Genomic DNA, 14,689 nt, shown 5'->3' with positions numbered 1-14,689 from the left:
CACATGTAACCTGGCAGGGGGAAGGGGAGTATGCGGGCCTTGAGAGCTCCTCTAATCCCATGTTGGGTCTCCATGGCTGAGGTTTAGCAGCAGCAAGCATCCAGGATGCAGGATGCTCTGTATCCGCCCTGCTTGTTGTAAACTGCTGTCCCTCACTATGCTCGTCTTGTCCCCATGGTGGGATTTTTTCTCCTGCAAAGACAACAGGCCTTACAGAGCAAACAGCCTGATTCCGGATCCTTCCCCGCAAACAGTCCAGGATACCACCTGGCTGCCCCATCGCCCCTGGAAACCTAACTTTACATACAATGTGACACAATGTACAGAGAATCAATAACAGCTCATGTAACTATTCCTTTATGTATGCATTCCTAACATATCAATGTCACTTAACAGTTCTCAACCAAAAGATTTAATAAAGTGCCAAATAAATCAACATGTCCTGATCATATTGCATGTTTTTGATTTAATTGTTTCTGTATTAAACAATGATTAATAAACATGTTTATGTTAGCCAGCAAACTAAATATAACAGCCAAAAAGAAGGTTGATTTTGCAGTGGCAGTCAGGTTGTTTGAAGAGTAAATGAGTGTTTTTTTGGAGTAGGGAAAGGGAATCTAGCCAGCAACTGTCGTCAGGATTTTCCCAATCTAAAAACCCTTTTAATAAGTGTGTGCTGATGTTTTACAGTGTGCATGGTAAAAGAGTGATAGTATGAGAGCTATGCACGCATGAGTGAATGGACAGCGCTAGTAGAGAAGACAAAAAAACAATGTGAATTGGGTAACAAGCATTCCAATAGCTATTCCCATGGCAATGATGGGCTTGACGCCACAACAGACAAACTACAGGAACACAGTTTATTTATTCTAAAGTAACATGTAGTTCACAGTTACATGTACAAAAACACAATAACAATGTGACATTTCATTTCACTCATGGCCTTAAATCATTCTCTGGGTTCTGTAAAATGTGAATCTGACTTATAAGACAAGACAGCACATAATGTCTCTACATGTTCAGCAAGAGAGTGGATCACAAATTATAGTATCATGACAATATAGGGTCTAGACTTAAAGATACCAATAAAGAACATTTCGAAAGGCTATCTGCCAAAGAACACAAACAATGTGACAAACAATATTCTGATATTTCCACATGAAATATTTCTAGCTTAGCCTGTAGAGGATGAGAAAAGGTATTTTTTGGGCCTGAATAAAAAGCCTGGAATCTTAAATGGTGCTTTGTTGCCATCTAGCGGTTCCTTGGATAATTGTTGGATCATCAATTGATGCGAGACACATGCCATGAATGTGCTTTAAAGATTTCCATTATATTTCTTATGATGTTTCAGTTACTTTTTTTCTCATTTTTTTCCTGGTTGTCTTTTCATTTCATACATTTTACTAACACAGACACGCTCACAGACACACATTAGACTTATCACAGCACGCATCCATTGTAAATTAGGAAAGAGTGCTTCTAACTTGTACGCTCCTGACGGATGGAACTTCAGGATTCTCTAATATTATTGCAACTCATTTCCATTTGATCATTTTTGAGATCGTTTTTTTATTTCTTTTTTATTTGTGCTGTAATCAGGGCGTCATTGGAGAAGAGAGCTTGCTGTCAATGGCCCTCTCTGAATAAATGAAGGTTATAAATGGACACTCAACCAATGTTACACATGACGACTGCTTTATTTATCACAAGGAGGCTCTGAAAACAGTTGTATGATGTCTTCTATTGCTTTGGAGAGACTTTTGTCAAGTCTGAGAAACTACTAATTCATGATGTTATCATGGTTTAATCAACTTGGGCTTGAGACTACAGATGTATTAGGGAAAGCTTGTGTTTCATACAGGGCTTTTGACAAGAGGTTTACCAGACAGAATGAAAATGAAATGAAGAATGAAAATCAGTTAAAACATGTCAGTGTCAGTCATGTATCCACACACTGTGGAGAATGAAGGTGAACACAGAACACAGACAGAAAACCAAACACACTGCAGGCATAACAAAATGAAGAAATAAAACAAAACACATTCACACACACACACACACACACACACACACACACACACACACCAGATTATCACGGAGAGGAAGTCACGGCAGGTGGGGCGTGAAAAAACATGCAATTGTTTTTGCTTCACATTGACTGATTGTATAATAATAATAATAATAATAATAATAATAATAATAATAATATTAATAATTATATTAATAATTATAATAGTAAGTATAATATATAATACTGTATGGAAAAAAGTGTAGGCCTCCTTGTTCATACTTCTTCCAGTTTAGTGCATCCTTTTTAACACCCTAATTAGTTTATGTGGTCACACACAACCTGTGAAGATTATGACTTGTGAGCATTACACCCTACAAAGCATTTTAGTATACAGACTTCAAAGCATCCTTCTTTCCTTCCCTCCTTCCTTCCTGTCTAAGTTCATCTTTCCCCTTCTATTTTCAGTTGCGTGACTTTGCTCTAATCATCCATTTGTTATCATCAATAGATGATTAACCCCATTCATTTAAGCCTTTGTGTGAATCCCACAGTGTCACTTGAATATGAAAATGTCACATACGTTTGAATGATCAGATGTTTCAATACATCCTGTTCGAGATCCTCTAAGTCCCAGCTATGAATGTGATGTGATAATGACTCAGAAAAACAGCAGAGTATTTCCAGTGGTGCATAAAAGAAAGACGTGACAGTAAACACATTTGTACAGAGGGAATGTATTACTGGACCAGATGTCTGACAGCTGAGGTAAGCTTAAGCCTTTATTTCCTGCCTTTCAACTCACTGTCATCATATTACAACATGCTAACTGTAAAATGATATTATAAAACTTCTTCTATACGTCCGAACATAATGTTGTTGAAGGAGTTTGGTAGGAGACTTCATTTATATAAGACTCTGTAATTGTAAACATGTTCAAAACGAGACTGATTTGATTTTGGGTATCATTTGTACTGTAAATCCTGCACTTTTTATTCTGGCGTAATTCCCGATAATATATCAGACAAACAGTTTGTTTATTTATTAAAGCTGCACTAATCAATTTTAGGATTAGGATTAGGGAGCCCAATTTGGAAAATGTTTTCCCCTGTCTATATTTCCTGACAAGGCCTGCAGGGAACATTGTGCTACTGTACAACAGTCACAGTTCGGACACTGTAACCAGTGGCCAGGATTTCACATCAATTCCCTCACTTAAAGCAACACCAAAGCAGTTTTCCTCTTCGGTCCCCCTACATGTTGGAAGCGGAATTGTCCATTACTGTTACCATTACCATTATTTTTATGTCTCATTCGAACTACAGATCCGCTACCTGATCTGGCAAACTTGCATAATGCGGTTATAGCCGATAGAGGGCCGCAGAGTGAATGCAGAAGTGCCGTTCACCCTGTTAGAGTTGATGAACCACTGAAACTGTTTTGGAAACATTATTTTAAGGTACAAAATAATCTTTGCTGTTGTTTTAAAGCTATAGTGCGTAGTTTCTGTCTCCCCCATGAGGAATTCTAAGTAATGACAACAACACTGTAAAATAGTTGCGCACTATAGCTTTAACTGTATTCATTTATCAAGCAGGAGTGCACATATAATATAAACTGAAAATATCGTTATAATAAGACTGCCCCTCATCAAGAAAGTATGTGTGCAAGTGCATGTGTGTGTGTGTGTGTGTGTGTGTGTGTGTGTGTGTGTGTGTGTGTGTGTGTGTGTGTGTGTGTGTGTGCATGCATGCGTGCATCTGTAGATGGGTGCATGGTGGTGTGTGTCCCCGATGGTATGCCAACCATCCCATTCCTCTTTGTCCACTTCTCAAAATAGCCCCCCAACAGCAGCTGAGACAAAACTTCAGACAGACAGACAGACAAAACAAAAAGAGAGATAGAAGAGGGATAGAGAAAACGCATATCCAATGAGGATATTAGCTGGTCTCATATCATCTGCCACCAGAGCTTAAATATACCAGGATAGCCAGTGACTTGCTACTGCATGTTTTGCTTTGGTTGATTTGGTTGTTTTTTGGTTCATGTTTCACATGATGCTTTTAGGAAATACTCTCAACCCTGAACTAGTGTCCAAAGGTCAACAGTAGAAGAGTGGAACTGTGTTGGCTAATATACTGTAGGTCTACTTTTTCTCTCGATAAGCAGGATTCCACACATTTCTAAGGAGGACATGCAATCTATAAATCTGCCCTGACACCTGTTCATTTTAGTTTAGATAAAAATGTCCTGTCACTGAAATAAGTATGCTGGTGTCATTGCTGTAAATGTGCTAGTGAGTCATCAATCTGAATATGTATCAGGTCAACCAAGGTCATGGTTCTTTAAATGGTTGTTTAGATACAGCTCTGGTCATGTATTATTTAAGGTAAGGAAAGGAAAGGTTATTTTCAATTATGTTGAATTAACAATACTAAAGATAGTTTATAAGGACAGTACCATTCGCGTATACAGGCGGGCGCCCTTCTTGGAGAACAGTCCCGACCAGTCGAACCACGAACGCCGTGCTTGAGCTATGTTACTGGTTAGATTAGAGTCGATGGTTAGATTAAGATTGCTCACTTTATTTATGGTTTAGACAGTGCCAATCAGAATACATCATAAATAAATACATTTACATAAATAAATAAACATAAATAAGGATCAACAGTGTGCGTGACTATTTATTTATTTACATTCATTTCTCTGCCCACCTCAGCGAGGGAGGCGAAGCTGCCTGACATTCACAAGTTTGGTTTCCATTTACCTATGTTGATGCGCATTTTGAAGTCGCATTAGAAAAGCTGGATGGAAATGGCAAAATTCAATAAAATTTCCTCAATTGCGCAAAAGTTTTTTTGCCTTTATAAAAAAAGTTGATTCACTTAATAAGGTATGGAAATGCTTTTGACGAAAGCGAGCATTTAACTCACAGGACTGATTATCTGTTTCCGTTGTCAGCGTCTGCCCAGATATTTTTCTATAACTTGTCTTAGTCTCTGGACAGCATGAAACACTCCCAATACTCGCCGACATAAAAGACCAGTCAAAACTCAAATCCTGAAGACCCCCATTCATTTTTGTGTCGTAGATCGGTTAGATGGCCATGGTGACTTGTTTTGTTTCCAGTTAGTACTAGCAGTAGTTCCAGTTGTTTCTTCTACTCTGTTTACTGGTGGATTTCAGCCATGCGTAGCCCTAGTGACAACTTTTGACCAAACTACGCTGTAGCCTAGTTTATTACTGGTTTATACCCCTAACCAGTTGATGAAAAAGCACCTAATTTGCATTTCAAAAGTTTCCTTAAAATTTGCTTGACAATTGAATAGGAACAACTAATGACAGACTGTGACCTAGGGCTGGGCAATATATCGATATTATATCGATATCATGATATGAGACTAGATATGGTCTTAGATTTTGGATATCGTAATAGGGCTTAAGTGTTGTCCCTTCCTGTTTTTTAAAGGCTACATTAGAGTAAAGTGATGTCATTTTCTGAACTTACGAGATTGTTCTAGCTGTTCTATTATTTGCCTTTACCCACTTAGTCATTATATCCACATCACTGATGATTATTTATCTAAAATCTAATTGTGAGGATATTTTGTCAAAGCACCAATTGTCAACCCTATACTGTATGTATATATATATATATATATACATATACATATATATATATATATATATATATATATATATATACATATACATATATATATATATATATACATATATATATATATACATATACATATACATATATTATATATATATACGTATATATATACATATATATATGTATACATATACACATATATACATATACTATATATATATATATATATATATATATATATATATATATATATATATATATATATATATACATATATACAATATATACACTGGAGAGAAACTATACTGGTGTTCTCAAAGTAAAAGATTATTTGCTTGGCCAAAATCCTTGAAGGTACATCGTTGTATTTTCCAGCTCAGAGAATAGTGGAGTCCTCCGCTCCCGTGCTGGATTAGATTCAGAGTCACAGGAAAATGATGTATACAGGGAAACTTTATGCAGGTGGCATGCTGCATGTCTCAGTAAGGTTGTATACTCGATATTCATTACATTAATATAGCAGTAAACAACTATTTGCTAGGTTTAGATATAGTGGAGTAATGAAGTATGATGAAGGATATTAGAAGCTCTTTCCCGGTGATGGCTGAGCGTTACTGAGCAGCCTCCAACTGAGCTTGAAGACGTAGATGTGACGTGAGCAACCTGTCTGAAAGTTGGAAGTCTTCTGGTAGCTGTGCCAAGAGAAATCTCAATCATTCCCAATCTTGCAGAGACGGAGAGCGTAGGTATATGTAAGGAGATAACATAGACACAGGCTAATTATTGATCACTAAAATGATAGTTAACATTAGTCATTACACTTAAACAGCTGATGGAAGTCCAAACTGCCTGAGAGCTTCTCCTGTACTATACGGTAACTCCTCTACTATGAGACAAGAAGTCTTGTGGTTATGACCCAATCGTTAGCCTATTGTTATAAAAACGTCTGCTACGGAGCCATAACGTGAGATACAAGGTAATGGAGCCTTTTATACATTGTCATGTTTCTTTAGAAATAAACAACGGACAAATAGAGTCTTTAAACACTTCAGATGTAAAGTTATTCGCTGTCAAAGTGACGTCAAAATGAATGGCAGTCAATGGCTTTTTAGCATCAAAATGGTGCCATAGGAGGTACGCGTTCCGAGGAGAAGTTTACCCCCTTGGTTTATAATCTGTCCTAAATCATGTCAATGTCCAGCACTTTGGTCAACCTGGTTGTTTTAAATGTGCTTTACAAATAAAGTTGGATTGGATTGGATAGGCAACCCACCATGGGTGCATATGAGTGCATGTGAGTGCCTTGTGCGTCGATCTACTTCTGTGTTGAAATACATTACATTCTTTTTGTAAAATAAAATGTCCTCAAAACTCTAAGATGTTTATTACTTCAGTGTGCTATTCATAATAACTGTGATGTGACATTAAATGTAATAAGTGGATTTTGAACTCCTCTCTTCCAATCTACTCAAATAGGAGCAAGTTAGAAGTTTTTCTAATGTTTGCTCTACAGTTGTTCGAGTCATCGTTGTCACAGCAAATTGCATATCCGCCCCAGTCTCCTCTTGTAAAAAACCCCAACTCAGCTCCACCTTTTTGGAGTGGAAAAAAAGTAGGAAAGATGAACTTCAACTACAATCCCCACAACATTTACAAGCAGTTTGATATAAGGAGTGCATATAAAGTATTTGAATATGTGATAAAAACACACTTTTCGCTTGCGACGTGTGGAAAATTTGATTATTGTTGCAGAAAAAAAGAACAGTATTGATCAAATCCAAAACAAAAACAATAGGTTTGGTGCTGGACCCATAACAATTATTGATAATAATAGTAAATGAATCCATTGAGTGCATCCAGAGCATCCATTCAGCATCATGGCAGGGCAACTTAAAATGATTTAGCTGCCTGGCTGTCACTGACTGCAGACTCACCCATCTGTGATTCACCTGCACATTGTAAAGGCAGTTACTGTCACACACTATGTGTATGTAAGTCCAGATGTAAAGGGTACTCAAATTCTCTGCATCTCTCCACACACACACACACACACACACACACACACACACACACACACACACACACACACACAGTGTCCCTTATGAATAGTGCATCCCGTGGGATCTTGTTACGAACAGCGTGCCATCTGCAAACTGTTTGAGAAAAACAAGTCCTCTTAACATCTCCATCCTCTTCTGTAATCACTACCTCTCAGCTTCAGTATGTCATCCTCTGTGGGCTGGGTTTTCAGCCAGTCAACCTTTGATTCACAATCATAGCTGTTACACACATTATGTTCTGTGGCACGCATTCAAAGTTATGGTTTTGCAGGCTTTAAAGCTTTAGTGCGCAACTATTTTATATTGATGAACGTCCGTTACATTCAAATTTACATCACCGCTGAGAAAGGACAACAGCTTTGGAGACAAAAAGGACATAAAAATGACAAGATAATGACCTCTTCTGAAGGGTCCATCATGTTTTTTCAATCCTCCATGTTAGCAACTGTGTGGAGTAGGGGTGGGGGGTGCGATCACAGTGTTGTTGTCATTACTTGGAATTCCTCACGGGGGCGACAGAAACTACGCACTATAGCTTAAACTACCTTTACATACTGTGCATTTAAAAAGGAAAATAAATCATCTATCAAAGGCAACACCTTCAAATGTCTTGCTTTGTTTGACCAAATGATATGTAATTAAAAAAGATATATGAAACATATATATTAAAATGTCCTTATATATGCTCACAACTACATTACAGTGTTGTAAACAATATATGATTTGTTTTATACTGCTTATTAATGTGAAAAAAAAAAGTATTATTGTTTTTCTATTGCTGCATTTTCTGGTTCATCGTATCAGAATTCTAAAAGCTTAAAGGTTCACTAGGTAACTTTTATGAAAATATCTTTCATCTGTAATATTTGCTGAAACTGTCACTATATCCTGACAGTAGCACATATGACAGATAATATGTGCCCTTAACGGCATTTGCAAGTTTCCACCACGACCGTAGATTAACAACCAATCAGAGCCGAGGAGTCTCTAACACAGTGTCACTGAGAGCTAGTGAACTGCGATCAAACTGTCAAACTAGGCAGTTTTCTTGATTTCTTATTATGTGCCCCAGGTGGAGGCAGAGGAACGTGATTTTTTTCACTGATTATCTGATTCATGTAGTACTGTCAAAATATAGTGAAAGTGTGAGCAAATATGACAAAAAACTATTTTTATGAAAGTTACCAATAGCTTTCATGAATGAAAGATGTAGCCTAGAATTTCCTCCTCTCTCACACACACACACACACACACACACACACACACCTAAGTTAAGAAATGAAGATCATTCAATTTGAGTTTTTACCAAAATATTTGGATCTATTCTTCATTTTACACAAAAAGCAATGATTATGCAGCTATATAATGTATATCATCTAAACTATGCAGTGTTAGCATGTGACTTTGTAAACCTTCACCTGATTTGTGTGACAGCGCAGACATTTTAATTTTAAAATATAAAACAACCAGACAGACCAACAGACCTTTTTAGTGTTAAACAGAATGAAGTAGAGATCGACACTCGATACTGGTTTTTCAGGGCCGATACCGATCAGTTAATAAAGCCGATAACCGATATTTGGAACCAATATGCATTTACAGTGAAAATGAACTTTGGAATGTCACATACTCCAACAAAAAACTTAGGGGGGGCATGAAGTCAGACTCAGTGGTGAGTGAAACTGAAGCAGAGGGACAGACACAGAGCTGTAGCAGAGCCAAAGTACAACACTTTTTAATTCATTCACTTTATCAGTTATCAGGTAAATAAAACGTGATACAGATCATCTGCAAACTGACCAAAAACAGCCTGATAATCAGCCAGGGCCGATGATCGGTCTATCCCTAGTATGAGGCCTTTGAGTCTTGGGTACGGAGGTGCTCTACCAGGTAGGTGTGGCAGCTGGGTCTCTGCTCCTCACAGCATCTCTGTACACTCTTACATCATGTTCCCCTCTGAGATTTGTTCAGACTACAGAGCCCCGGATGTGCTGCTGATGACCCACCACTGTCTGTTGTGACAGACAGTGAGCACAATGACACAGCGGTGGGGGACCCTTTTCATGATAACAGCTTCCTTTCATGCTATAGCGCTGACCTACATACACTCCAGGCACGCATCGTTGGGTCCAGTAATTTCCCCAACACAGCTCAATAGGCTGGAGGGAAGACCCATAAAAGTGCTTTAGTTTTTGAGATACCCCTACCGGAGGTAGAACAAAGCACAACAATGTTTTTCATATGCTCTTAGATCTCCCTCATATTAAATTGATTCTTGTGTAAAAATATTTTAATGCAAAAGGGGTTAAACTGAGAGATATTGTGACACACCCCATAAATAATAGAAGTGATCAAACACAATGTGAATATCTTGATAAATAAATAAAAAAATCTCTCAATATATATGCATATCTATCTATCTATATATAATTCTGAAATGGGAATACTGTAGTATTACTGTAGTATTGATACTTTTACTTAAGTAAAAAAAAATCAGAGTACTTCTTCTACCCCTGTATTAACATTAGTTTATTTGAATATTAAAAAGGGCTCTCTCTCTCTCTCTCTCTCTCTCTCTCTCTCTCTCTCTCTCTCTCTCTCTCTCTCTCTCTCACACACACACACGCATGCACACACAAACACACTGTTATTTTGACAGGGTGTTATGTTACTAAGACTATAATTGCATATTTGCACACATGTTTTTTGTCGAGCTTCACAGGTGCGCTTTCTCTCTTTCTCTAGATTTTCAGTGCCTTCCCACTAGCATAAAAGCGTAAATGACCTGGTTGCTGCCATGGAGCACTGAGTGTAACTGCCTACCCACTCTGGATTTAGAAATCTGGAGGAAAGCAGTGAAGTATTGACATTAACATTTTTTTTTTACAGTTAAAAAACTAGAACGATACAAAAATACAAAGTTGGTATCACTAGAAAGGCAACTTCCAGATAATTACAATAAATAGGATAACACACTCAACCGTGTCACAATCTTAATTTTGTTCGGTTTTGACATTGAAAACAAAAAGCTAGGTCAAGAGGGCTAAATGTGTCTCACTCAAGCACCCTGACAACAGCTCCACCTCAGCAGCCAGTTTATTCAGTTCCCTCCCAGAGGACAGTCTCTGTGACAACAGAAAAGGATGAGAGGAGACTAATGAGCCAGGACTCATCATGCAAAATCCAGTCAAACCTGCTCTTTTCTGTCAGTATGAATACAACATTCCTGTTCTTTTCATAGCTGATGTAATTCACCAAATGTACAACAATATTATTTTATTTAGAAAAAGAAAGAAATTAAGGAAATAATATTGTCACAAAGTAGATAGCTTAAGTAGGCTCTCCGCTCCATGAATGCAATAACAATGCCCTGTTGCTGTGTGGTGTCTGAAGATTTACAACTTTGACTTAAGGTTTGCCATATAAGGGAATTCCTATGAACTTTACCCTACTGTTGCTGAAACATTTGGAAACTGTTAACATTAAAAGGGGCCCCTAAGACAGAAGATATTTTGTTGGAGCTATACCATGTATGGGGCCTTAAATGGTCAGTTCCCTATTCCAAGCATATACTCACACCCCCACTTTAGGTTACAAAATGCACAGATAAATACCATGTGATAACCGCAGAACTTCAGAGCGACAATATTTGAAGATTGGGTTGGTCGCCTCTCCGAGCTCCTACAGAAGCTTGTAAATTAATGCTGAAATCTCTGATGTAATAAACCTTTTTATAATCAAGAAACATTGTCAGCGAAGTTCCTCTTCCAAACATCGGCAACGCAGCGCTGCAACCAGGACACAACAGCTATACAGGATGCTACGGAAGCCCATTTCTGCCAAGAACAGACATAATAATATATGGAACGTTAAACATAAACATTCTCATCATAAGTCAAGGTTGTGAAATAATAAGTCAACATTTTCAAATAGTTAGCCGAATTATGAGATTACAATATTATTAATTGGCTTATATAATAATAATAATAATAATAATAATAAAAATAATTTATATAGAACTCAAAGTCGCTTTACAGGGTATAGAAAAATAGACAAACAAAACAAAACAAGATTCAGGCACAGATGAAAAGGGGAGGGGCGTGGGGCTAGGGATAGGCAGTGGTGAAGAGATGGGTCTTGAGGCGAGACTGGAAGATGGTGAGGGTCTCAGAGGTGCAGATCTCTTGGGGGAGGGAGTTCCAGAGCCTGGGAGCTGCCCTGGAGAATGCTCTGTCCCCAAAACTGCGGAGGTTGGACTTTTGGATGCAGAGGAGACCAGCTGAGGTGGATCTGAGGGACCGTGAGGGTTGGTACGGGGAGAGGAGGTCAGTGAGGTATGAGGGGGCCAGATGGTGGAGGGCTTTGTAGGTGAGGACCAGGATTTTGTAGGTGATCTGGTGGGAGATAGGAAGCCAGTGGAGTTGTTTTAGGACTGGAGTGATGTGGTGCCAGGATTTGGAGCGGGTGATGAGTCGGGCGGCTGAGTTCTGGACCAGTTGGAGTCGGTTGATGTTGGTGGAGCTGATGCCAAGTAGAAGTGAGTTGCAGTAGTCCAGTCGGGAGGAGATGAAGGCGTGAATGAGTCTTTCAGTAGCGGGGGGTGTGAGAGAGGGTCTGATTTTGGCGATGTTGCTGAAGTGAAAGAAGGAGGTTTTAATGACATGACGGACGTGGGGCTCAAGGGAGAGGGTGTAGTCAAAGATAACGCCAAGGTTACGGGCCTGGGGAGATGGGGAGACAATGGTGCCGTCGATGGTGGGAGTGGGGTTATTGATTTTGCTGAGTGTGGATTTGGAGCCTATGAGGAGAAATTCAGTTTTATCGCTGTTGAGTTTGAGGAAGTTGTGTTGCATCCAGGTTTTAATAGCTGACAGACAGGAGTTGATGTGGTAGAGGGGAGGATTGTGAGGGGATTTGGTGCTGAGGTAGATCTGGGTGTCATCGGCGTAACAGTGGAAGTCCAGGTTGAAGTGGCGGAGTATCTGACCAAGAGGGAGGATGTAGATGATGAAGAGGAGGGGACCGAGTACGGAGCCTTGGGGAACACCTTGTGTGACTGTGGCTGTGGCAGAGGTATGATTATGGAGAGAGATGAAGTGGGATCTGTTGGAAAGGTAGGAGTGGAGCCAGCTCAGTACAGTACCTTCGATACCGAGGTCTTTTAGTCTGGTGAGTAGGATGTTATGGCTCACGGTATCGAAGGTTGCACTGAGGTCGAGGAGGATAAGGATGTTGAGGGAACCGGTGTCAGCAGAGGTGAGGAGGTCGTTGAGGACTTTGAGGAGAGCAGTTTCTGTGCTGTGGAGGGGGCGAAAACCAGATTGGAGAGGTTCAAATTGGTTATTGGCATGAAGCTTGGGATGCGTTCCAGGGTTTTAGAGAGAAAGGGGAGGTTGGATATTGGGCGGTAGTTGTTGAGGGAGGAGGGATCCAGACCAGGTTTTTTAAGGATTGGGGTGACAGCGGCAGTTTTAAAGGCAGAGGGGACAGTTCCAAGGGACAATGAGGAGTTGAAAAGGTTAGTGAGGTAGGGGCATAGGACAGGGAGGCAAGACTTCAGGAGTGGAGTTGGGAGGTTGTCAAGGGAGCAGGTAGTGGGTTTGGAGGAGCTGATGAGTTTAGAGATTTCAGGAGGGGTGACCAGGTCAAACTGGGAGAGGAGGCAGTGTGGAGGAGGGGTCGGGAGGTCAGGGGGGATGGGGAGAAGAGGGGTCGTGGTAGGTGCTGGAGTAGATCCTGGGAGGTCAGATACAGGGATAGAGATTTGTAAATGATGTTGATTTTGTCAGCGAAGAAGTGGAGGAATGAGTTGCAGAGATCCGGAGTAGAGGTAGGGAGGGTGTTGGTCCGAGGCTTGATGAGGTTGTTCATTGTGGAGAAGAGGTTTCTGGGGTTTTGACAGGGGTTGGTGAGGATGGTGGAGAGGTAGGCAGATTTAGCAGCAATGAGGGCGTCTTTGTAGGCAGTGAGGTGGAATTTGTAGGCTTCATGGTGGACTGTGAGAGATGATTTTATTGTCAGATGTTGGCAGCCAGTTTGTTTCATTTTCTGGAGTGCAGGTGTGTACCAGGGTGAAGAGGTGTTAAAAGTGATATTTTTTGTTTTGATGGGGGCCAGGGTGTTGAGGGAGGTAGACAGGGTGGAGTTGAGGTGGTTTGTGAGGTCATCCGGTGAGGTCAGGGTTGAGTCCAGGTGGAGAGTGGTGGAGAGCAGGTCAGAGAGATGGTGGGGATTGATAGATTTGAGGTTGCGGAAGGTGATTTCTCTAAGGAGGCGGGGGCGTGGGGTTGGAGAAGGGATGGTGAAACGTATCAGTTTGTGATCAGAAAGGGGAAAGAGGCATGGATGGAGGTCGAGCACCGGTTGGTTTGTGGAGCAGACCAGGTCGAGGATGTGTCCTTTTTCATGGGTGGGGAAATGTGACATGTTGGGTGAGAGAGAAGTTATCCAGTAAAATGGTGAATTCTGATGAGAGCTTGCAGGTGGGGGAGTCCATGTGGATGTTTAAATTACCGAGTAGCAGCAGATGTGGAGAGAGAGATGAGGCTAGTGTGAGGAGTTCAGTAAAATCAGAGAGGAAGGAGGGATTTGGTTTAGGTGGCCGGTAAATGAGGATGACTGTGATGGAGGAAAGAGCTGTGAAGGCGAGATATTCAAACGATGATACTGAGGGGAGGGTGAGTTCTGTGATCCGAAAGTTCTGATTGAAGATAACAGCGAGGCCACCTCCACGGTGGGAGGGGCGGGGTTTGCAGATGTAGTTGTAGCCAGGGGGGGATGCTTGGTTGAGGGAGAAGAAGTTGTTGGGTTGTTGCCAGGTTTCGGTGAGCAGGAGGAAGTCCAGAGTGTTGTTGAGGATTAGTTCATGGAGGGCAGGGGCTTTATTGTTGAGCGATCGGGTGTTGAGGAGGGCAAAGTTGGCATGGTGAGAGGGTGGTGGGATGAGGGCAGGCTGGAGAGATCTGAGGTTGTCCTGGTTAGCAGTGCGTGTGGTCAGTG

Source organism: Sander vitreus, chromosome 22 (assembly GCF_031162955.1).
Source record: "Sander vitreus isolate 19-12246 chromosome 22, sanVit1, whole genome shotgun sequence".
NCBI lineage: Eukaryota > Metazoa > Chordata > Actinopteri > Perciformes > Percidae > Sander > Sander vitreus.
The sequence above is the reverse complement of the archived record's forward strand: the minus strand, read 5'-3'. Positions refer to the sequence as shown.